At 54.1% G+C, this 23,124-nt stretch overlaps 1 protein-coding gene across 1 annotated transcript in view; it reads right to left on the bottom strand.

Moving 5' to 3' along the window:
- Positions 1–23,124, bottom strand: part of agxt2 (alanine--glyoxylate aminotransferase 2) — a 75,999-nt gene that overhangs the window by 50,934 nt on the left and 1,941 nt on the right. The window lies entirely within an intron of this gene.

Raw genomic sequence — 23,124 nt, forward strand, 5'->3', positions numbered from 1 at the left:
TCTCTCTGTAACCTGCAACATCCTTCGTCACGATCCACAACTCCACCGACCTTAGTGTCGTCTGCAAATTTACTAACCCACCCTTCTACCCCCTCATCCAGGTCGTTTATAAAAATGACAAACAGCAGTGGGCCCAACACTGACCCTTGTGGTACACCACTGGTAACTGGACTCCAGGATGAACATTTCCCATCAGCCACTACCCTCTGTCTTCTTTCAGCAAGCCAATTACTGATCCAAACTGCTATATCTCCCACAATCCCATTCCTCTGCATTTTGTACAATAGCCTACTGTGGGGAACCTTATCGAACGCCTTGCTGAAATCCATATACACCACATCAACCGGTTTACTCTCATCTACCTGTTTGGTCACCTTCTCAAAGAACTCAATAAGGTTTGTGAGGCACGACCTACCCTTCACAAAACTGTGCTGACTATCCCTAATCAAATTATTCTTTTCTAGATGATTATAAATCCTATCTCTTATAACCTTTTCTAACACTTTACCAACAACTGAAGTAAGGCTCCCTGTTCTATAATTACCAGGGTTGTCTCTACTTCCCTTCTTGAACAGGGGAACCACATTTGCTATCCTCCAGTCTTCTGGCACTATTCCTGTGGACAATGACGATTTAAAGATCAATGCCAAAGGCTCGGCAATCTCCTCCCTGGCTTCCCAGAGGATCCTGGGATAGATCCCATCCGGCCCAGGGGACTTATCTATTTTCACACTCTGCAGGATTTCTAATACCTCTTCCTTGTGAACCTCAATCCCACCCAGTCTAGTAGCCTGTATCTCAGTATTCTCTTCGACAACATTGTCGTTTTCTAGAGTGAATACTGTCGAAAAATATTCATTTAGTGCTTCCCCATCTCCTCTGACACCACACACAGCTTCCCACTACTATCCTTGATTGGCCCTAATCTTACTCTCGTCATTCTTTTATTCCTTAAATACCTGTAGAAAGCCTTAGGGTTTACCCTGATCCTATCCTCCAACAACTTCTCATGTCTCCTCCTGGCTCTTCTGAGCTCTCTCTTTAGGTCTTTCCTGGCTACCTTGTAACCCTCAAGTGCCCTAACTGAGCCTTCACATCCCATCCTAATGTAAGCCTTCTTCTTCCCCTTGATTCCACTTCCTTCATAAATCACAGCTCCCACACTCCACAGCTTCCTCCCTGCCTGACAGGTACATACTTATCAAGGACACACAGGAGCTTTTTCTTGAATAAGCTCCACATTTCTAACGTGCCTATCCCCTGCAGTTTCCTTCCCCATCCTATGCTTCCTAAATCTTGCCTAATCACATCATCATTGCCTTTCCCTCAGCTATAACTCTTCCCCTGCGGTATATACTTACCCCTTTCCATCACTGAAGTAAACATAACCGAATTGTGATCGCTGTCACCAAAGTGCTCACCTAATTCCAAATCTAACACCTGGCTGGGCTCATTACCCAGTACCAAATCTAATGTGGCCTCGCCCCTTGTTGGTCTGACTACATACTGTGTCAGGAAACCCTCCTGCACACACTGGACAAAAACTGACCCATCTATAGTACTCGTATAATAGTGTTCTCAGTCAATATTTGGAAACTGGAAGTCCCCCATGATAACTCCCCTGTCTCTCTCACTCCTATCCAGAATCATCTTTGCTATCCTTTCCTCTACATCTCTGGGACTATTCGGAGGCCGATAGAAAACCCCCAGCAGGGTGACCTCTCCTTTCCTGTTTCTAACAGCATCTGTACGGAGAGAAAAGAGCTGACGTTTCGAATCGAACTGACCCTCTGTCAAAACTAAAAAACAGGGAGAATTAGGGAGGTATTTATACTCGGTAAACACAATGATTGCAGATGCTGGAAACCACTTTCTGGATGAGTGGTGCTGGAAGAGCACAGCAGTTCAGGCAGCATCCAAAGTGCAGCGCAATCGACGTTTCGGGCAAAAGCCCTTCATCAGGAATAAAGGCAGTGAGCCTGAAGGGTGGAGAGATAAGCTAGAGGGGGGTGGGGGTGGGGAGAAAGTAGCATAGAGTACAATGGGTGAGTGGGGGAGGGGATGAGGGTGACAGGTCGTGGGTGGGGGGAGAGAAGGTGAGTCCTGGCTCCAGAAGCAAAGGTAACAATAACGAGGTGATAGTGAGAGTGCGGAGAGAGATTATCGGGAGGTAGGAGCTGTGAGTGACCAAGGCTGAAGCCTTGTGGGGTCTGGGGGGGACGGGTGAAGCAGAGGCGAAATGGAGAAGGGTAACAAAGGGGGAAGAGGAGAGGGAAAAGGTGCTGAGAGAGTGGGGAGAGGGAGAGAGAGAGAGAGGGACAGTCAAGAAATAAGAGGCACAGAACAGTGGGAAAAAGAGATAAATAAAATAAATAAAATAAAATTACGGAGCAGAATGAAAACGGAGGGGTCGAGATGGGATAAACATCAGAAGTTGTTGAATTCAATGTTGTAAAGATACTGCCCTGAATCCAGAGACACACAGTTTAAAACCACCACCACCACTAACCTCAAATGTTTCTGAGTATCACAGAACAAACACTTCCAGGAAAGCAATGAGACCCAACAACCCATATCCCTAACCAGCCTCTGGGGGGACTGACTCTCATTCCCAAGTGGCCAGAGTTTGTTTTAAGATTCTTTACAGTGTGGAAACAGGCCCTTCGGCCCTACAAGACCACACCGACCCGCCAAAGCGCAATCCACCCAGACCCATTCCCCTACATTGCACGCCTTCTCCTAACACTAGGGGCAATTTAGCATGGCCAAATCATCCTGACCTGCAGGTCTTTGGACTGTGGGATAAACCCACGCAGACACGGGGAGAATGTGCAAACTCCGCACAGTCAGTCACCCGAGGTGGGAACTGAACCCAGGTCCCCAGGGCTGGGAGACAGCAGTGCTAACCACTGAGGCACCCGTGTTTATCAGACATTCGATGAAGTGATCACACTGAGTAACATTTCAAACAGCAGTCACATTCTGAATCTGGGAGCTGGCTTCACTGACTACAGCGGGACAAAGGGAAATCAGGTTAATAATAACGTCAGGGACAAGCACACAGTCCCCTTCCAGACCTGAACTAACCCCACCGTCCCCGCTCTCTCTCCCCATAGCCCTGTATCGATCCCCAAACTAACCCCACCGTCCCCGCTCTCTCTCCTCATGGCCCTGTATCAATCCCCAAACTAATCCCACTGTCCACACTCTCTCTCCTCATGGCCCTGTATCAATCCCCAAACTAATCCCACTGTCCACGCTCTCTCCGCATAGCACTGTATCCATCCCCAAACTAATCCCACTGTCAGCCGATCTACCTCCCCATAGCCCTATATCGATCCCCAAACTAATCCCACTGTCCCCGCTCTCTCTCCCCATAGCCCTGTATCAATCCCTAAACTAATCCCACTGGCGCCCGCTCTCTCTCCCCATAGCCCTGTATCGATCCCCAAACTAATCCCACTGCCCCCGCTCTCTCTCCCCATAGCCGTGTTTCAATCCCCAAACTAATCCCACTGCCCATGTCTCTCCCCATAGCCCTGTATCGATCCCCAAACTAATCCCACTGCAGCCGATCTATCTCCCCATAGCCCTGTATCGATCCCCAAACTAATTCCACTGTCCCCGCTCTCTCTCCCCATAGCCCTGTATCAATCCCTAAACTAATCCCACTGGCGCCCGCTCTCTCTCCCCATAGCCCTGTATCGATCCCCAAACTAATCCCACTGTCCCCACTCTCTCTCCTCATAGCCCTGTATCGATCCACAAACTAATCCCACTGCCCCGTCTCTCCCCATAGCCCTGTATCAATCCCCAAACTAATCCCACTGTCCCCCGCTCTCTCTCCCCATAGCCCTGCATCAATCCCCAACTAATCCCACTGCCCCGCTCTCTCCCCATAGCCCTGTATCAATCCCCAAACTAATCCCACTGTCCCCCCTTCGCACTCTCCCCATAGCCCTGTATCCATCCCCAAACTAATCCCATTGTCCCCCTGCTCTCTCTCCCCATAGCCCTGTATCGATCCACAAACTAATCCCACTGCCCCGCTCTCTCCCCATAGCCCTGTATCCATCCCCAAACTAATCCCACTGTCCGCCTGCTCTCTCTCCCCATAGCCCTGTATCGATCCCTAAACTAATCCCACTGTCCCCCGCTCTCTCTCCCCATAGCCCTGTACACATCCCCAAACTAATCCCACTGTCCCCCCCCTCGCACTCTCCCCCATAGCAGTGTATCAATCCCCAAACTAATCCCATTGCCCCGCCCTCTCCCCATAGCCCTGTATCCATCCCCAAACTAATCCCACTGTCCCCCTGCTCTCTCTCCCCATAGTCCTGTATCGATCCCCAAACTAATCCCCCCACTCTCTCCCCATAGCCCTGTATCTATCCCCAAACTAATCCCACTGTCCCCCTGCTCTCACTCCCCATAGCCCTGTATCAATCCCCAAACTAATCCCATTGTCCCCCTGCTCTCTCTCCCCATAGCCCTGTATCGATCCCCAAACTAATCCCACTGTCCCCACTCTCTCTCCCCATAGTCCTGTATCAATTCCCAAACTAATCCCACTGTCCCCGCTCTCTCCCCATAGCCCTGTTTCGATCCCCAAACTAATCCCACTGTCCCCGCTCTCCCTCCCCATAGCCCTGTATCAATTCCCAAAGTAATCCCACTCTCCCCCACTCTGTCTCCCCATAGCCCTGTATCGATCCCTAAACTAATTCCACTGTGCCCCCCTCGCACTTTCCCCATAACCCTGTATCGATCCCTAAACTAATCCCACTGTCCCCGCTCTCTCTCCCCATAGCCCTGTATCGATCCCCAAACTAATCCCACTGCCCTGCTCTCTCCCCATAGCCCTGTATCCATCCCCAAACTAATCCCACCGTCCCCCGCTCTCTCCCCATAGCCCTGTATCGATCCCCAAACTAATCCCACTGTCCCCGCTTTCTCTCCCCATAGCCCTGTATCTATCCCCAAACTAATCCCACTGTCCCCCTGCTCTCTCTCCCCATAGTCCTGTATCGATCCCCAAACTAATCCCCCCACTCTCTCCCCATAGCCCTGTATCTATCCCTAAACTAATCCCACTGCACCCCGCACTCTCCCCATAGCCCTGTATCGATCCCCAAACTAATCCCACTGTCCCCAATCTCTCTCCCCATAACCCTGTATCGATCCCCAAACTAATCCCACTGTCCCCACTCTCTCTCCCCATAGCCCTGTATCGATCCCCAAATTAATCGCACTGGCCCCCATTCTCTCTCCCCATAGCCTTGTATTGATCCCCAAACTAATCCCACTGTCCCCCGCTCACTCTCCCCATAGCCCTTATCGATCCCCAACTAATCCCACTGTCCCCCGTTCTCTCTCCCCATAGTCCTGTATCGATCCCCAAACTAATCCCACCGCTCTCTCCCCATAGCCCTGTATCTATCCCCAAACTAATCCCACTGTCCCCCTGCTCTCTCTCCCCATAGCCCTATATCAATCCACAAACTAATCACACTGCGCCCCGCTCTCTCTCCCCATAGCCCTGTATCAATCCCCAAACTAATCCCACTGCCCCGCTCTCTCCCCATAGCCCTGTATCGATCCCCAAACTAATCCCACTGTCCCCCGTTCTCTCTCCCCATAGTCCTGTATCGATCCCCAAACTAATCCCACCGCTCTCTCCCCATAGCCCTGTATCTATCCCCAAACTAATCCCACTGTCCCCCTGCTCTCTCTCCCCATAGCCCTATATCAATCCACAAACTAATCACACTGCGCCCCGCTCTCTCTCCCCATAGCCCTGTATCAATCCCCAAACTAATCCCACTGCCCCGCTCTCTCCCCATAGCCCTGTATTGATCCCCAAACTAATCCCACTGTCCCCACTCTCTCTCCTCATAGCCCTGTATCAATCCCCAAACTAATCCCACTGTCCCCCGCTCTCTCTCCCCATAGCCCTGCATCAATCCCCAACTAATCCCACTGCCCCGCTCTCTCCCCATAGCCCTGTATCAATCCCCAAACTAATCCCACTGTCCCCCCTTCGCACTCTCCCCCATAGCCCTGTATCGATCCCCAAACTAATCCCACTGTCCCCGCTCTCTCTCCCATAGCCCTGTATCGATACCCAAACTAATCCCACTGTCCCCCCCCGCTCTCTCTCCCCATAGCCCTGTATCGATCCACAAACTAATCCCACTGCCCCGCTCTCTCCCCATAGCCCTGTATCCATCCCCAAACTAATCCCACTGTCCGCCTGCTCTCTCTCCCCATAGCCCTGTATCGATCCCTAAACTAATCCCACTGTCCCCCCCCTCGCACTCTCCCCCATAGCAGTGTATCAATCCCCAAACTAATCCCACTGCCCCGCCCTCTCCCCATAGCCCTGTATCCATCCCCAAACTAATCCCACTGTCCCCCTGCTCTCTCTCCCCATAGTCCTGTATCGATCCCCAAACTAATCCCCCCACTCTCTCCCCATAGCCCTGTATCTATCCCCAAACTAATCCCACTGTCCCCCTGCTCTCACTCCCCATAGCCCTGTATCAATCCCCAAACTAATCCCATTGTCCCCCTGCTCTCTCTCCCCATAGTCCTGTATCGATCCCCAAACTAATCCCCCCACTCTCTCCCCATAGCCCTGTATCTATCCCTAAACTAATCCCACTACACCCCGCACTCTCCCCATAGCCCTGTATCAATCCCCAAACTAATCCCACTGCCCCGCTCTCTCCCCATAGCCCTGTATCGATCCCCAAACTAATCCCACGGCCCTGCTCTCTCCCCATAGCCCTGTATTGATCCCCAAACTAATCCCACCGTCCCCCTGCTCTCTCTCCCCATAGCCCTGTATCGATCCCTAAACTAATCCCACTGTCCCCCCCCTCGCACTCTCCCCCATAGCCCTGTATCAATCCCCAGACTAATCCCACTGTCCCCGCTCTCTCTCCCCATAGCCCTGTATCCATCTCCAAACTAATCCCACTGCCCCACCCTCTCCCCATAGCCCTGTATCTATCCCCAAACTAATCCCACTGTCCCCGCTTTCTCTCCCCATAGCCCTGTATCGATCCCCAAACTAATCCCCCCACTCTCTCCCCATAGTCCTGTATCGATCCCCAAACTAATCCCATTGTCCCCCTGCTCTCTCTCCCCATAGCCCTGTATCGATCCCTAAACTAATCCCACTGTCCCCCCTTCGCACTCTCCCCCATAGCCCTGTTTCGATCCCCAAACTAATCCCACTGTCCCCCCCGCTCTCTCCCCATAGCCCTGTACACATCCCCAAACTAATCCCACTGTCTCCCGTTCTCTCTCCCCATAGCCCTGTATCAATCCCCAAACTAATCCCACTGTCCCCGCTCTCTCTCCCCATAGCCCTGCATCAATCCCCAACTAATCCCACTGCCCCCCGCTCTCTCCCCATAGCCCTGTATCGATCCCCAAACTAATCCCACTGCCTCTGTCTCTCCCCATAGCCCTCTATCCATCCCCAAACTAATCCCACTGTCCCTGCTCTCTCTACCCATAGCCCTGTATCGATCCCCAAACTAATCCCACTGCCCCTATCTCTCCCCATAGCCCTATATCCATCCCAAAACTAATCACACTGACCTGCTCTCTCTCCCCATAGCCCTGTATCGATCCCCAAACTATTCCTACTGCCCCTGTCTCTCCCCATAGCCCTATGTGCATCCCCAAACTAATCCCACTGCTGCCGATCTATCTCCCCATAGCCGTGTATCCATCCCCAAACTAATCCCACTGTCCCACTCTCACTCCCCATAGCCCTGTATCAATCCCCAAACTAATCCCATTGTCCCCCTGCTCTCCCCATAGCCCTGTATCGATCCCTAAACTAATCCCACTGTCCCCCTGCTCTCTCTCCCCATAGTCCTGTATCGATCCCCAAACTAATCCCCCCACTCTCTCCCCATAGCCCTATATCTATCCCTAAACTAATCCCACTGTCCCCATTCTCACTCCCCATAGCCCTGTATCGATCCACAAACTAATCCCACTGCCCCCGCTCTCTCCCCATATCCCTGTATCCATCCCCAAACTAATCTCGCTGTCCCCCTGCTCTCCCCATAGCCCTGTATCGATACCCAAACTAATCCCACTGTCCCCCCCGCGCACTCTCCCCCATAGCCCTGTATCCATCCCCAAACTAATCCCACTGTCCACACTCTCTCTCCCCATAGCCCTGTATCAATCCCCAAACTAATCCCATTGTCCCCCTGCTCTCCCGATAGCCCTGTATCCATCCCCAAACTAATCCCACTGTCCGCCTGCTCTCTCTCCCCATAGCCCTGTATCGATCCCTAAACTAATCCCACTGTCCACACTCTCTCTCCCCATAGCCCTGTATCAATCCCCAAACTAATCCCATTGTCCCCCTGCTCTCCCGATAGCCCTGTATCCATCCCCAAACTAATCCCACTGTCCGCCTGCTCTCTCTCCCCATAGCCCTGTATCGATCCCTAAACTAATCCCACTGTCCCCCACTCTCTCTCCCCATAGCCCTGTACACATCCCCAAACTAATCCCACTGTCCCCCTGCTCTCTCTCCCCATAGTCCTGTATCGATCCCCAAACTAATCCCCCCACTCTCTCCCCATAGCCCTGTATCTATCCCCAAACTAATCCCACTGTCCCCCTGCTCTCACTCCCCATAGCCCTGTATCAATCCCCAAACTAATCCCATTGTCCCCCTGCTCTCTCTCCCCATAGCCCTGTATCGATCCCCAAACTAATCCCACTGTCCCCACTCTCTCTCCCCATAGCCCTGTATCAATTCCCAAACTAATCCCACTGTCCCCGCTCTCTCCCCATAGCCCTGTATCGATCCCCAAACTAATCCCACTGTCCCCACTCTCTCTCCCCATAGCCCTGTATCAATTCCCAAACTAATCCCACTGTCTCCGCTCTCCCTCCCCATAGCCCTGTATCAATTCCCAAAGTAATCCCACTCTCCCCCATTCTGTCTCCCCATAGCCCTGTATCGATCCCTAAACTAATTCCACTGTGCCCCCCTCGCACTTTCCCCATAACCCTGTATCGATCCCTAACCTAATCCCACTGTCCCCGCTCTCTCTCCCCATAGCCCTGTATCGATCCCCAAACTAATCCCACTGCCCTGCTCTCTCCCCATAGCCCTGTATCCATCCCCAAACTAATCCCACTGGCCCTCACTCTCTCTCCCCATAGCCCTGTATCGATCCCCAAACTAATCCCACTGTCCCCGCGCTCTCCCCATAGCCCTGTATCGATCCCCAAACCAATCCCACTGTCCCCGCTTTCTCTCCCCGTAGCCCTGTATCTATCCCCAAACTAATCCCACTGTCCGCCCCAGCACTCTCCCCATAGCCCTGTATCAATCCCCAAACTAATCCCACTGTCCCCCTGCTCTCTCTTCCCATAGTCCTGTATCGATCACCAAACTAATCCCCCCACTCTCTCCCCATAGCCCTGTATCTATCCCTAAACTAATCCCACTGCACCCCGCACTCTCCCCATAGCCCTGTATCGATCCGCAAACTTATCCCACTGTCCCCAATCTCTATCCCCATAACCCTGTATCGATCCCCAAACTAATCCCACTGTCCCCAATCTCTCTCCCCATAGCCCTTATCGATCCTCAACTAATCCCACTGTCCCCCGTTCTCTCTCCCCATAGCCCTGTATCCATCCCCAAACTAATCCCACTGTCCCCGCTCTCTCTCCCCATAGTCCTGTATCGATCCCCAAACTAATCCCACCGCTCTCTCCCCATAGCCCTGTTTCTATCCCCAAACTAATCCCACTGTCCCCCTGCCCCGCTCTCTCCCCATAGCCCTATATCAATCCCCAAACTAATCCCACGGCCCCGCTCTCTCCCCATAGCCCTGTATTGACCCCCAAACTAATCCCACTGTCCCCACTCTCTCTCCCCATAGCCCTGTATCGATCCACAAACTAATCCCACTGCCCCTGTCTCTCCCCATAGCCCTGTATCGATCCCCAAACTAATCCCACGGCCCCGCTCTCTCCCCATAGCCCTGTATTGATCCCCAAACTAATCCCACTGTCCCCGCTCACTCCCCATAGCCCTGTATCGATCCCCAAACTAATCCCACTGTCCCCACTCTCTCTCCCCATAGCCCTGTATCGATCCACAAACTAATCCCACTGCCCCTGTCTCTCCCCATAGCCCTGTATCGATCCCCAAACTAATCCCGCTGGCCCCCACTCTCTCTCCCCATAGCCCTGTATCAATCCCCAAACTAATCCCACTGTCCCCCGCTCTCTCTCCCCATAGCCCTGCATCGATCCCCAAACTAATCCCACTGTCTCCCGTTCTCTCTCCCCATAGCCCTGTATCAATCCCCAAACTAATCCCACTGTCCCCGCTCTCTCTCCCCATAGCCCTGCATCAATCCCCAACTAATCCCACTGTCCCCACTCTCTCTCCCCATAGCCCTGTATCGATCCCCAAACTAATCCCACTGCCTCTGTCTCTCCCCATAGCCCTGTATCGATCACCAAACTAATCCCACTGCCCCTATCTCTCCCCATAGCCCTATATCCATCCCAAAACTAATCACACTGACCCGCTCTCTCTCCCCATAGCCCTGTATCGATCCCCAAACTATTCCTACTGCCCCCTGCTCTCTCCCCATAGCCCTATGTGCATCCCCAAACTAATCCCACTGCTGCCGATCTATCTCCCCATAGCCGTGTATCCATCCCCAAACTAATCCCACTGTCCCCCTGCTCTCCCGATAGCCCTGTATCAATCCCTAAACTAATCCCACTGTCCCCCCTTCGCACTCTCCCCCATAGTCCTGTATCAATTCCCAAACTAATCCCACTGTCCCCGCTCTCTCCCCATAGCCCTGTATCAATTCCCAAAGTAATCCCACTCTCCCCCACTCTCTCTCCCCATAGCCCTGTATCTATCCCCAAACTAATCCCACTGTCCCCCGCTCTCTCTCCCCATAGCCCTGTACACATCCCCAAACTAATCCCACTGTCCCCCCCCTCGCACTCTCCCCCATAGCAGTGTATCAATCCCCAAACTAATCCCACTGCCCCGCCCTCTCCCCATAGCCCTGTATCCATCCCCAAACTAATCCCACTGTCCCCCTGCTCTCTCTCCCCATAGTCCTGTATCGATCCCCAAACTAATCCCCCCACTCTCTCCCCATAGCCCTGTATCTATCCCCAAACTAATCCCACTGTCCCCCTGCTCTCACTCCCCATAGCCCTGTATCAATCCCCAAACTAATCCCCCCACTCTCTCCCCATAGCCCTGTATCTATCCCCAAACTAATCCCACTGTCCCCCTGCTCTCTCTCCCCATAGTCCTGTATCGATCCCCAAACTAATCCCCCCACTCTCTCCCCATAGCCCTGTATCTATCCCCAAACTAATCCCATTGTCCCCCTGCTCTCACTCCCCATAGTCCTGTATCGATCCCCAAACTAATCCCCCCACTCTCTCCCCATAGCCCTGTATCTATCCCTAAACTAATCCCACTACACCCCGCACTCTCCCCATAGCCCTGTATCAATCCCCAAACTAATCCCACTGCCCCGCGCTCTCCCCATAGCCCTGTATCGATCCCCAAACTAATCCCACGGCCCTGCTCTCTCCCCATAGCCCTGTATTGATCCCCAAACTAATCCCACCGTCCCCCTGCTCTCTCTCCCCATAGCCCTGTATCGATCCCTAAACTAATCCCACTGTCCCCCCCCTCGCACTCTCCCCCATAGCCCTGTATCAATCCCCAGACTAATCCCACTGTCCCCACTCTCTCTCCCCATAGCCCTGTATCCATCTCCAAACTAATCCCACTGCCCCACCCTCTCCCCATAGCCCTGTATCTATCCCCAAACTAATCCCACTGTCCCCGCTTTCTCTCCCCATAGCCCTGTATCTATCCCCAAACTAATCCCACTGTCCGCCCCAGCACACTCCCCATAGTCCTGTATCGATCCCCAAACTAATCCCCCCACTCTCTCCCCATAGTCCTGTATCGATCCCCAAACTAATCCCATTGTCCCCCTGCTCTCTCTCCCCATAGCCCTGTATCGATCCCTAAACTAATCCCATTGTCCCCCTGCTCTCTCTCCCCATAGCCCTGTATCGATCCCTAAACTAATCCCACTGTCACCGCTCTCTCCCCATAGCCCTGTTTCGATCCCCAAACTAATCCCACTGTCCCCCCCGCTCTCTCCCCATAGCCCTGTACACATCCCCAAACTAATCCCACTGTCTCCCGTTCTCTCTCCCCATAGCCCTGTATCCATCCCCAAACTAATCCCACTGTCCCCGCTCTCTCTCCCCATAGCCCTGCATCAATCCCCAACTAATCCCACTGCCCCCCGCTCTCTCCCCATAGCCCTGTATCGATCCCCAAACTAATCCCACTGCCCCTATCTCTCCCCATAGCCCTGTATCCATCCCAAAACTAATCACACTGACCTGCTCTCTCTCCCCATAGCCCTGTATCGATCCCCAAACTATTCCTACTGCCCCTGTCTCTCCCCATAGCCCTATGTGCATCCCCAAACTAATCCCACTGCTGCCGATCTATCTCCCCATATCCCTGTATCCATCCCTAAACTAATCCCACTGTCCCCATTCTCACTCCCCATAGCCCTGTATCCATCCCCAAACTAATCCCATTGTCCCCCTGCTCTCTCTCCCCATAGCCCTGTATCCATCCCCAAACTAATCCCATTGTCCCCCTGCTCTCTCTCCCCATAGCCCTGTATCGATCCCCAAACTAATCCCATTGTCCCCCTGCTCTCTCTCCCCATAGCCCTGTATCAATCCCCAAACTAATCCCACTGTCCCCCGCTCTCTCCCCATAGCCCTGTATCGATCCCTAAACTAATTCCACTGTGCCCCCCTCGCACTTTCCCCATAACCCTGTATCGATCCCTAAACTAATCCCACTGTCCCCGCTCTCTCTCCCCATAGCCCTGTATCGATCCCCAAACTAATCCCACTGCCCTGCTCTCTCCCCATAGCCCTGTATCCATCCCCAAACTAATCCCACTGGCCCTCACTCTCTCTCCCCATAGCCCTGTATCGATCCCCAAACTAATCCCACTGTCCCCGCGCTCTCCCCATAGCCCTGTATCGATCCCCAAACTAATCCCACTGTCCCCCGCTTTCTCTCCCCGTAGCCCTGTATCTATCCCCAAACTAATCCCACTGTCCGCCCCAGCACTCTCCCCATAGCCCTGTATCAATCCCCAAACTAATCCCACTGTCCCCCTGCTCTCTCTTCCCATAGTCCTGTATCGATCCCCAAACTAATCCCCCCACTCTCTCCCCATAGCCCTGTATCTATCCCTAAACTAATCCCACTGCACCCCGCACTCTCCCCATAGCCCTGTATCGATCCGCAAACTTATCCCACTGTCCCCAATCTCTATCCCCATAACCCTGTATCGATCCCCAAACTAATCCCACTGTCCCCAATCTCTCTCCCCATAGCCCTTATCGATCCTCAACTAATCCCACTGTCCCCCGTTCTCTCTCCCCATAGCCCTGTATCCATCCCCAAACTAATCCCACTGTCCCCGCTCTCTCTCCCCATAGTCCTGTATCGATCCCCAAACTAATCCCACGGCCCCGCTCTCTCCCCATAGCCCTGTATTGATCCCCAAACTAATCCCACTGTCCCCGCTCACTCCCCATAGCCCTGTATCGATCCCCAAACTAATCCCACTGTCCACACTCTCTCTCCCCATAGCCCTGTATCGATCCACAAACTAATCCCACTGCCCCTGTCTCTCCCCATAGCCCTGTATCGATCCCCAAACTAATCCCACGGCCCCGCTCTCTCCCCATAGCCCTGTATTGATCCCCAAACTAATCCCACTGTCCCCGCTCACTCCCCATAGCCCTGTATCTATCCCCAAACTAATCCCACTGTCCCCACTCTCTCTCCCCATAGCCCTGTATCGATCCACAAACTAATCCCACTGCCCCTGTCTCTCCCCATAGCCCTGTATCGATCCCCAAACTAATCCCACTGTCCCCACTCTCTCTCCCCATAGCCCTGTATCAATTCCCAAACTAATCCCACTGTCCCCGCTCTCCCTCCCCATAGCCCTGTATCAATTCCCAAAGTAATCCCACTCTCCCCCACTCTGTCTCCCCATAGCCCTGTATCGATCCCTAAACTAATTCCACTGTGCCCCCCTCGCACTTTCCCCATAACCCTGTATCGATCCCTAAACTAATCCCACTGTCCCCGCTCTCTCTCCCCATAGCCCTGTATCGATCCCCAAACTAATCCCACTGCCCTGCTCTCTCCCCATAGCCCTGTATCCATCCCCAAACTAATCCCACTGGCCCTCACTCTCTCTCCCCATAGCCCTGTATCGATCCCCAAACTAATCCCACTGTCCCCGCGCTCTCCCCATAGCCCTGTATCGATCCCCAAACTAATCCCACTGTCCCCGCTTTCTCTCCCCATAGCCCTGTATCGATCCCCAAACTAATCCCACGGCCCCGCTCTCTCCCCATAGCCCTGTATTGATCCCCAAACTAATCCCACTGTCCCCGCTCACTCCCCATAGCCCTGTATCGATCCCCAAACTAATCCCACTGTCCCCACTCTCTCTCCCCATAGCCCTGTATCGATCCACAAACTAATCCCACTGCCCCTGTCTCTCCCCATAGCCCTGTATCGATCCCCAAACTAATCCCGCTGGCCCCCACTCTCTCTCCCCATAGCCCTGTATCAATCCCCAAACTAATCCCACTGTCCCCCGCTCTCTCTCCCCATAGCCCTGTATCGATCCCCAAACTAATCCCACTGACCCCGCTCTCTCTCCCCATAGCCCTGCATCAATCCCCAACTAATCCCACTGTCCCCACTCTCTCTCCCCATAGCCCTGCATCCATCTCCAAACTAATCCCACTGCCCCCCGCTCTCTATCCATAGCCCTGTATCGATCCCCAAACTAATCCCACTGCCCCTATCTCTCCCCATAGCCCTATATCCATCCCAAAACTAATCACACTGACCCGCTCTCGCTCCCCATAGCCCTGTATCGATCCAGAAACTAATCCCACTGCCCCGCTCTCTCCCCATAGCCCTGTATCGATCCCACACTAATCCCACTGACCCCGCTCTCTCTCCCCATAACCCTGTATCAATCCCCAAACTAATACCACGGTCCCCGCTCTCCCTCCCCATAGCCCTGTATCAATCCCCAAACTAATCCCACCGTCCCCCTGCTCTCTCTCCCCATAGCCCTGTATCGATCCCAAAACTAATCCCACTGTCCCCCCCCTCGCACTCTCCCCCATAGCCCTGTATCAATCCCCAAACTAATCCCACTGTCCCCACTCTCTCTCCCCATAGCCCTGTATCTATCCCCAAACTAATCCCACTGTCCGCCCCAGCACTCTCCCCATAGCCCTGTATCAATCCCCAAACTAATCCCACTGTCCCCCTGCTCTCTCTCCCCATAGTCCTGTATCGATCCCCAAACTAATCCCCCCACTCTCTCCCCATAGCCCTGTATCTATCCCAAAACTAATCCCACTGTCCCCCTGCTCTCTCTCCCCATAGTCCTGTATCGATCCCCAAACTAATCCCCCCACTCTCTCCCCATAGTCCTGTATCGATCCCCAAACTAATCCCATTGTCCCCTGCTCTCTCTCCCCATAGCCCTGTATCGATCCCTAAACTAATCCCACTGTCCCCCCTTCGCACTCTCCCCCATAGCCCTGTATCGATCCCCAAACTAATCCCACTGTCACCGCTCTCTCCCCATAGCCCTGTTTCGATCCCCAAACTAATCCCACTGTCCCCCCCGCTCTCTCCCCATAGCCCTGTACACATCCCCAAACTAATCCCACTGTCTCCCGTTCTCTCTCCCCATAGCCCTGTATCAATCCCCAAACTAATCCCACTGTCCCCGCTCTCTCTCTCCATAGCCCTGTATCAATCCCCAAACTAATCCCACTGTCCCTGCTCTCTCTACCCATAGCCCTGTATCGATCCCCAAACTAATCCCACTGCCCCTATCTCTCCCCATAGCCCTATATCCATCCCAAAACTAATCACACTGACCCGCTCTCTCTCCCCATAGCCCTGTATCGATCCCCAAACTATTCCTACTGCCCCTGTCTCTCCCCATAGCCCTATGTGCATCCCCAAACTAATCCCACTGCTGCCGATCTATCTCCCCATAGCCGTGTATCCATCCCCAAACTAATCCCACTGTCCCACTGTCACTCCCCATATCCCTGTATCAATCCCCAAACTAATCCCATTGTCCCCCTGCTCTCCCCATAGCCCTGTATCGATCCCTAAACTAATCCCACTGTCCCCCTGCTCTCTCTCCCCATAGTCCTGTATCCATCCCCAAACTAATCCCCCCACTCTCTCCCCATAGCCCTATATCTATCCCCAAACTAATCCCACTGTCCCCATTCTCACTCCCCATAGCCCTGTATCGATCCCCAAACTAATCCCACTGCCCCTGTCTCTCCCCATAGCCCTGTATCGATCCACAAACTAATCCCACTGCCCCCGCTCTCTCCCCATAGCCCTGTACACACCCCCAAACTAATCCCACTGCTCCCGGTCTCTCTCCCCAGAGCCCTGTATCGATCCAGAAACTAATCCCACTGTTCCCGCTCTCTCCTCATAGCCCTATATCGATCCCACACTAATCCCACTGACCCCGCTCTCTCTCCCCATAACCCTGTATCAATCCCCAAACTAATCCCACCGTCCCCCTGCTCTCTATCCCCATAGCCCTGTATTGATCCCTAAACTAATCCCACTGTCCCCCCCCTCGCACTCTCCCCCATAGCCCTGTATTGATCCACAAACTAATCCCACTGCCCCGCTCTCTCCCCATAGCCCTGTATCGATCCCCAAACTAATCCCACTGCCCTCCTCTCTCTCCCATGGCCCTGTATCAATCCCCAAACTAATCCCACTGTCCCCGCTCTCTCCCCATAGCCCTGTATCGATCCCTAAACAAATCCCACTATCCCCCTGCTCTCTCTCCCCATAGCCCTGTATCGATCCCCAAACTAATCCCACTGCCCCTGTCTCTCCCCATAGCCCTGTACACATCCCCAAACTAATCCCACTGCTCCCGCTCTCTCTCCCCATAACCCTGTATCGATCCCCAAACTAATACCACTGCCCCCCTGCTCTCTCTCCCCATAGCCCTGTATCGATCCCCAAACTAATCCCACTGTCCCCACTCTCTCTCCCCATAGCCCTGTATCAATCCCTAGACTAACCCCACTGACCCCCGCTCTCTCCCCATAGCCCTGTATCGATCCCTAAACTAATCCCACTGTCCCCCGCTCTCTCTCCCCATGGCCCGGTATCGGTCCCTAATCGAATGCGAGTGCGGTGCTGTCTCCCTGGTGTGGGTGCTGCAGGTTTCTGGGAGGTGGGACAGTGTGGCCCTCGCTCTGCTGCTGTCCCACGCTCACTGACTTACCGGGTACAAGTCTCTCGGTCCTCCCTGTCCTGAGAGAGTGTCCCTGGGCTGGGAACCTCCGCAGTGAGCTCCGTACCATCCACATCGTGTGGGTCACACACCTCACCCAGTCCCAGGGTGGCACAGGGCCCAGAGCAACAGGCCAAGGGGAGGAGAGGGGGCGGAGAGGGGGGAGGAGAGGGGGGAGGAGAGGGGGAGGAGATAGGGGAGGAGAGGGGGGAGGAGATAGGGGAGGAGAGGGGGAGGGGGGGGCAGAGAGGGGGAGGAGAGGGGGGAGGAGATAGGGGAGGCGAGGGGGAGGAGATAGGGGAGGAGAGGGGGAGGGGGGGCAGAGAGGGGGAGGAGAGGGGGGAGGAGATAGGGGAGGAGAGGGGGAGGAGAACGGGGAGGAGAGGGGGAGAGAGGGGGAGGAGAGGGGGAGAGGGGGTCGAAGAGGGGGTCAGAGAGGGGGGAGGAGAAGGGGGTGGAGGGGGGGGAGAGTGGGGAGGCGAAGGGGGAGGAGAAGGGGGAGGAGTGGGGGAAGGAGTGGGGGTCGGAGAAGGGGGAGGAGTGGGGGTCGAAGAGGGGGTCAGAGAGGGGGGAGGAGAAGGGGGTGGAGAAGGGGGTGGAGTGGGGGAAGGAGAGGTGGGTGGAAAGAGAGGAGGAGCAGGGGTGGAGAGGGGGGGTGTAGAGAGGGAGAGGGGAGAGGAGAGGGGGAGGAGAACGGGAGGAGAGGGGGGAGAAGGGGGTGGACAGGGGAGGAGAAGGGGGTGGAGAAGGGGGTGGTGAGGAGGGAGGAGAGTGGGTCGAGGGAGAGGGGTCGGAGAGGGGGGTGGGGAGGAGAAGGAGTGAGAGAGCGGGGAGGGGGAGGGGAGAGAGAGGGGGTGTTGGAGAGGAAGGAGGAGGGGGAACAGAGAGGGTGAGGGGGAGAGAGAGTGAGGGGGAATAGCGAGGGGAGAGAGAGGGGGAGGGAAGATAGAGTACTGGAGGGGGAAGGGGAGAGACGGGGAGAGAGAGGGGGAAGGGGAATAGAGAGAGGGAGGGGGATAGAGAGGGGGAGTGCGAGAGAGGGGTATGGGGAGGGGGGAGAGAGGGGGAAAAGAAGGGGGATAGAGGATGGGGGGATAGAAAGGGAGAGGGGGAGGGGAGAGGGACGGGGATAGAGAGGGGGAGTTCCTCTGTTCCTCTCCCTCCTGATGCTGCCTGCCTTGCTGTGTCCCCCTCTCCCTCCTGATGCTGCCTGCCTTGCTGTGTCCCCCTCCCTCCTGATGCTGCCTGCCTTGCTGTGTCCCTCTCCCTCCTGATGCTGCCTGCCTTGCTGTGTCCCTCTCCCTCCTGATACTGCCTGCCTTGCTGTGGCCCTCTCCCTCCTGATGCTGCCTGCCTTGCTGTGTCCCTCTCCCTCCTGATGCTGCCTGCCTTGCTGTGTCCCTCTCCCTCCTGATGCTGCCTGCCTTGCTGTGTCCCCCTCCCTCCTGATGCTGCCTGCCTTGCTGTGTCCCTCTCCCTCCTGATGCTGCCTGCCTTGCTGTGTCCCTCTCCCTCCTGATACTGCCTGCCTTGCTGTGTCCCCCTCCCTCCTGATGCTGCCTGCCTTGCTGTGTCCCTCTCCCTCCTGATACTGCCTGCCTTGCTGTGGCCCTCTCCCTCCTGATGCTGCCTGCCTTGCTGTGTCCCTCTCCCTCCTGATGCTGCCTGCCTTGCTGTGTTCCCCTCCCTCCTGATGCTGCCTGCCTTGCTGTGTCCCTCTCCCTCCTGATACTGCCTGCCTTGCTGTGTCCCCCTCCCTCCTGATACTGCCTGCCTTGCTGTGTCCCTCTCCCTCCTGATCCTGCCTGCCTTGCTGTGTCCCTCTCCCTCCTGATACTGCCTGCCTTGCTGTGTCCCCCTCCCTCCTGATGCTGCCTGCCTTGCTGTGTCCCTCTCCCTCCTGATACTGCCTGCCTTGCTGTGGCCCTCTCCCTCCTGATGCTGCCTGCCTTGCTGTGTCCCTCTCCCTCCTGATGCTGCCTGCCTTGCTGTGTCCCTCTCCCTCCTGATACTGCCTGCCTTGCTGTGTTCCCCCTCCCTCCTGATACTGCCTGCCTTGCTGTGTCCCCCTCCCTCCTGATGCTGCCTGCCTTGCTGTGTCCCCCTCCCTCCTGATGCTGCCTGCCTTGCTGTGTCCCTCTCCCTCCTGATGCTGCCTGCCTTGCTGTGTCCCTCTCCCTCCTGATGCTGCCTGCCTTGCTGTGTCCCTCTCCCTCCTGATACTGCCTGCCTTGCTGTGTCCCTCTCCCTCCTGATACTGCCTGCCTTGCTGTGGCCCTCTCCCTCCTGATGCTGCCTGCCTTGCTGTGTCCCTCCCCCTCCTGATACTGCCTGCCTTGCTGTGTCCCTCTCCCTCCTGATGCTGCCTGCCTTGCTGTGGCCCTCTCCCTCCTGATGCTGCCTGCCTTGCTGTGTCCCTCTCCCTCCTGATGCTGCCTGCCTTGCTGTGTCCCTCTCCCTCCTGATACTGCCTGCCTTGCTGTGTCCCTCTCCCTCCTGATACTGCCTGCCTTGCTGTGGCCCTCTCCCTCCTGATGCTGCCTGCCTTGCTGTGTCCCTCCCCCTCCTGATACTGCCTGCCTTGCTGTGTCCCTCTCCCTCCTGATACTGCCTGCCTTGCTGTGGCCCTCTCCCTCCTGATGCTGCCTGCCTTGCTGTGTCCCCCTCCCTCCTGATACTGCCTGCCTTGCTGTGTCCCCCTCTCCCTCCTGATGCTGCCTGCCTTGCTGTGTCCCCCTCCCTCCTGATACTGCCTGCCTTGCTGTGTCCCTCTCCCTCCTGATACTGCCTGCCTTGCTGTGTCCCTCTCCCTCCTGATGCTGCCTGCCTTGCTGTGTTCCTCTCCCTCCTGATGCTGCCTGCCTTGCTGTGTCCCCCTCCCTCCTGATGCTGCCTGCCTTGCTGTGTTCCTCTCCCTCCTGATGCTGCCTGCCTTGCTGTGTTCCTCTCCCTCCTGATGCTGCCTGCCTTGCTGTGGCCCTCTCCCTCCTGATGCTGCCTGCCTTGCTGTGTCCCCCTCCCTCCTGATGCTGCCTGCCTTGCTGTGTCCCTCTCCCTCCTGATGCTGCCTGCCTTGCTGTGTTCCCCCTCCCTCCTGATACTGCCTGCCTTGCTGTGTCCCTCTCCCTCCTGATGCTGCCTGCCTTGCTGTGTCCCTCTCCCTCCTGATACTGCCTGCCTTGGGAAGTGAGTTAAGGCAAGAAACTTCCCAAACGTCCCAACCTTTACCAATCCCCTTGGATCAGTCCTGAAATTGTCCTGTCACTCTGAGTGATGGACTGAGTGTGGGAAAGGGGGAGTGTTGCAGTGTTGGTGGTACACACGTGATTTGCCAAACGGCCCCTTCTCTGCAGGAAGTGTCGAATTTCGAGGTATAACTCTAATGAGAGTTCAGGTGGGATTGACTGAGTGTGGGTGTTTTGGGAAGTGCATGTGTACTGATAGTGAGTGTAGAAACCAGGATATCGCTCAGTGCCTTGGTAAACCGCTCCATGTTTGGAAAACATTAATTCCCAGAGATTCAAGAAACTGCACTGGATCGAGGATGCGTTTGGCATTGTGGGTCTCCCCACAGCACATGGTCTGCAGTGGTTCAAGACTCACCACCACCTTCGCAAGGGGTAACTAGGGACAGGCCATAAACACTCGCTAGGGAGAGTGGGCAGCAAACTGAAACAGTAACAGAAGTTGATGGAAAAGCTCAGTAGGTCACGCAGTATCTGTGGAGAGAAATCCGGGTTAACGTTTTGGATCCAGTGTCCCTTCCTCAGACCCCTGGGACATGGATTGAAGATCCAGCTCAGATAACCAAGAACAAAGAAAATTTACAGACAGGATCTTTTCAAATGGTGGGATAGCATTGATGGGCAGAACAGCTTCCTGCTGGCCTGTTTGTTGTTGGTTGTCAGTTAGTTTTGTTCATTCAGGCAAACAATTAGCTGTTCATCTCGTCTAACTGATCGAGTTCCTCATCAGAGTTTTGAGCTATTAGGTTAATCACTAAATTAACTTCTATTTCCTATCAAACACACATGACCTTTTGCATTTCTGAAAGCATCTTGCGTAGCAAGGATCAAATGAACATTGTGAGACAGTGTTGTGTCTTTGGAATAAATTGACTTGAAGCTCTCTTGCTATTACAGAGAGCCGTGTCTGATTCCATTCATTACAGCTTCATCACTCAACATAATTACTCTCTCAGGAAACATCATGTAAAAACACTGACCTCATCGTCAAGCTTTCAAACCAACATTTTCGAAACAAACACTGAATTAACTCTAAAAATGCTGGTATCCTGTAACCAAGTCCCCTGTTAGAGCCTTGACTCTGATGTGTGTCCTCAGAGCCAGCTCTCCGACTGAAGGAGGTGGCTCGGGAAATCGTGGATGAGTTGGTGATTATTTTCCAGAGTTCGATAGATTCGGGGTCGGTTCCTACGGATTAGAGGGTGGCTAATGTTGTACCACTTTTTAAGAAAGGTGAGAGAGAGAAAGCAGGAAATTATAGACCAGTTAGTCTGACCTCAGTGGTGGGAAAGATGCTGGAGTTTATTATAAAGGATGAAATTACGACACATCTGGATAGTAGTAACAGGATAGGACAGAGTCAGCATGGATTTATGAAGGGGAAATCATGCTTGACTAATCTTCTGGAATTTTTTGAGGATGTAACTCTGAAGATGGATGAGGGAGATCCAGTAGATGTAGTGTACCTGGACTTTTAGAAAGCTTTTGATAAAGTCCCACATAGAAGGTTAGTGAGCAAAATTAGGGCGCATGGTATTGGGGGCAAAGTACTAGATTGGATTGAAAGTTGGTTGGGTGATAGGAAACAAAGAGTAGTGACAAACGGCTCCATTTCGGAATGGCAGGCAGTGACCAGTGGGGTACCGCAGGGATCAGTACTGGGACCGCAGCTTTTTACAATATATGTTAATGATATAGAAGATGGTATCAGCAATAACATTAGCAAATTTGCTGATGATACAAAGCTGGGTGGCAGGGTGAAATGTGATGAGGATGTTAGGAGATTACAGGGTGACCTGGACAGGTTAGGTGAGTGGACAGATGCATGGCAGATGCAGTTTAATGTGGATAAATGTATGGTTATCCACTTTGGTGGCAAGAACAGGAAGGCAGATTACTACGTAAATGGAATCAATTTAGGTAAAGGGGCAGTACAGAGAGATCTGGGTGTTCTTGTACACCAGTCAATGAAGGCAAGCATGCAGGTACAGCAGGTAGTGAAGAAGGCTAATAGCATGCTGGCCTTCATAACTAGAGGGATTGAGTATAGAAGCAAAGAGGTGCTTCTGCAGCTGTACAGGGCCCTGGTGAGACCACACCTAGAGTACTGTGTGCAGTTCTGGTCTCCATATTTGAGGAAAGACTTTCTGGCTATTGAGGGAGTGCAGCGTAGGTTCACGAGGTCAATTCCTGGAATGGCGGGATTACCTTACACTGAAAGACTGGAGCGACTGGGCTTTTATACCCCTGATGTAGTGGTTCTGTTCGCCGAACTGGAAGTTTTTGTTGCAAACGTTTCGTCCCCTGGCTAGGAGACATCATCAGTGCTGTGGAGCCTCCTGCGAAGCGCTTCTTTGATGTTTCTTCCGGCATTTATAGTGGTCTGTCCT

The sequence above is a fragment of the Hemiscyllium ocellatum genome, chromosome 2 (genome assembly GCF_020745735.1).
Source record: "Hemiscyllium ocellatum isolate sHemOce1 chromosome 2, sHemOce1.pat.X.cur, whole genome shotgun sequence".
Taxonomy (NCBI): Eukaryota; Metazoa; Chordata; class Chondrichthyes; order Orectolobiformes; family Hemiscylliidae; genus Hemiscyllium; species Hemiscyllium ocellatum.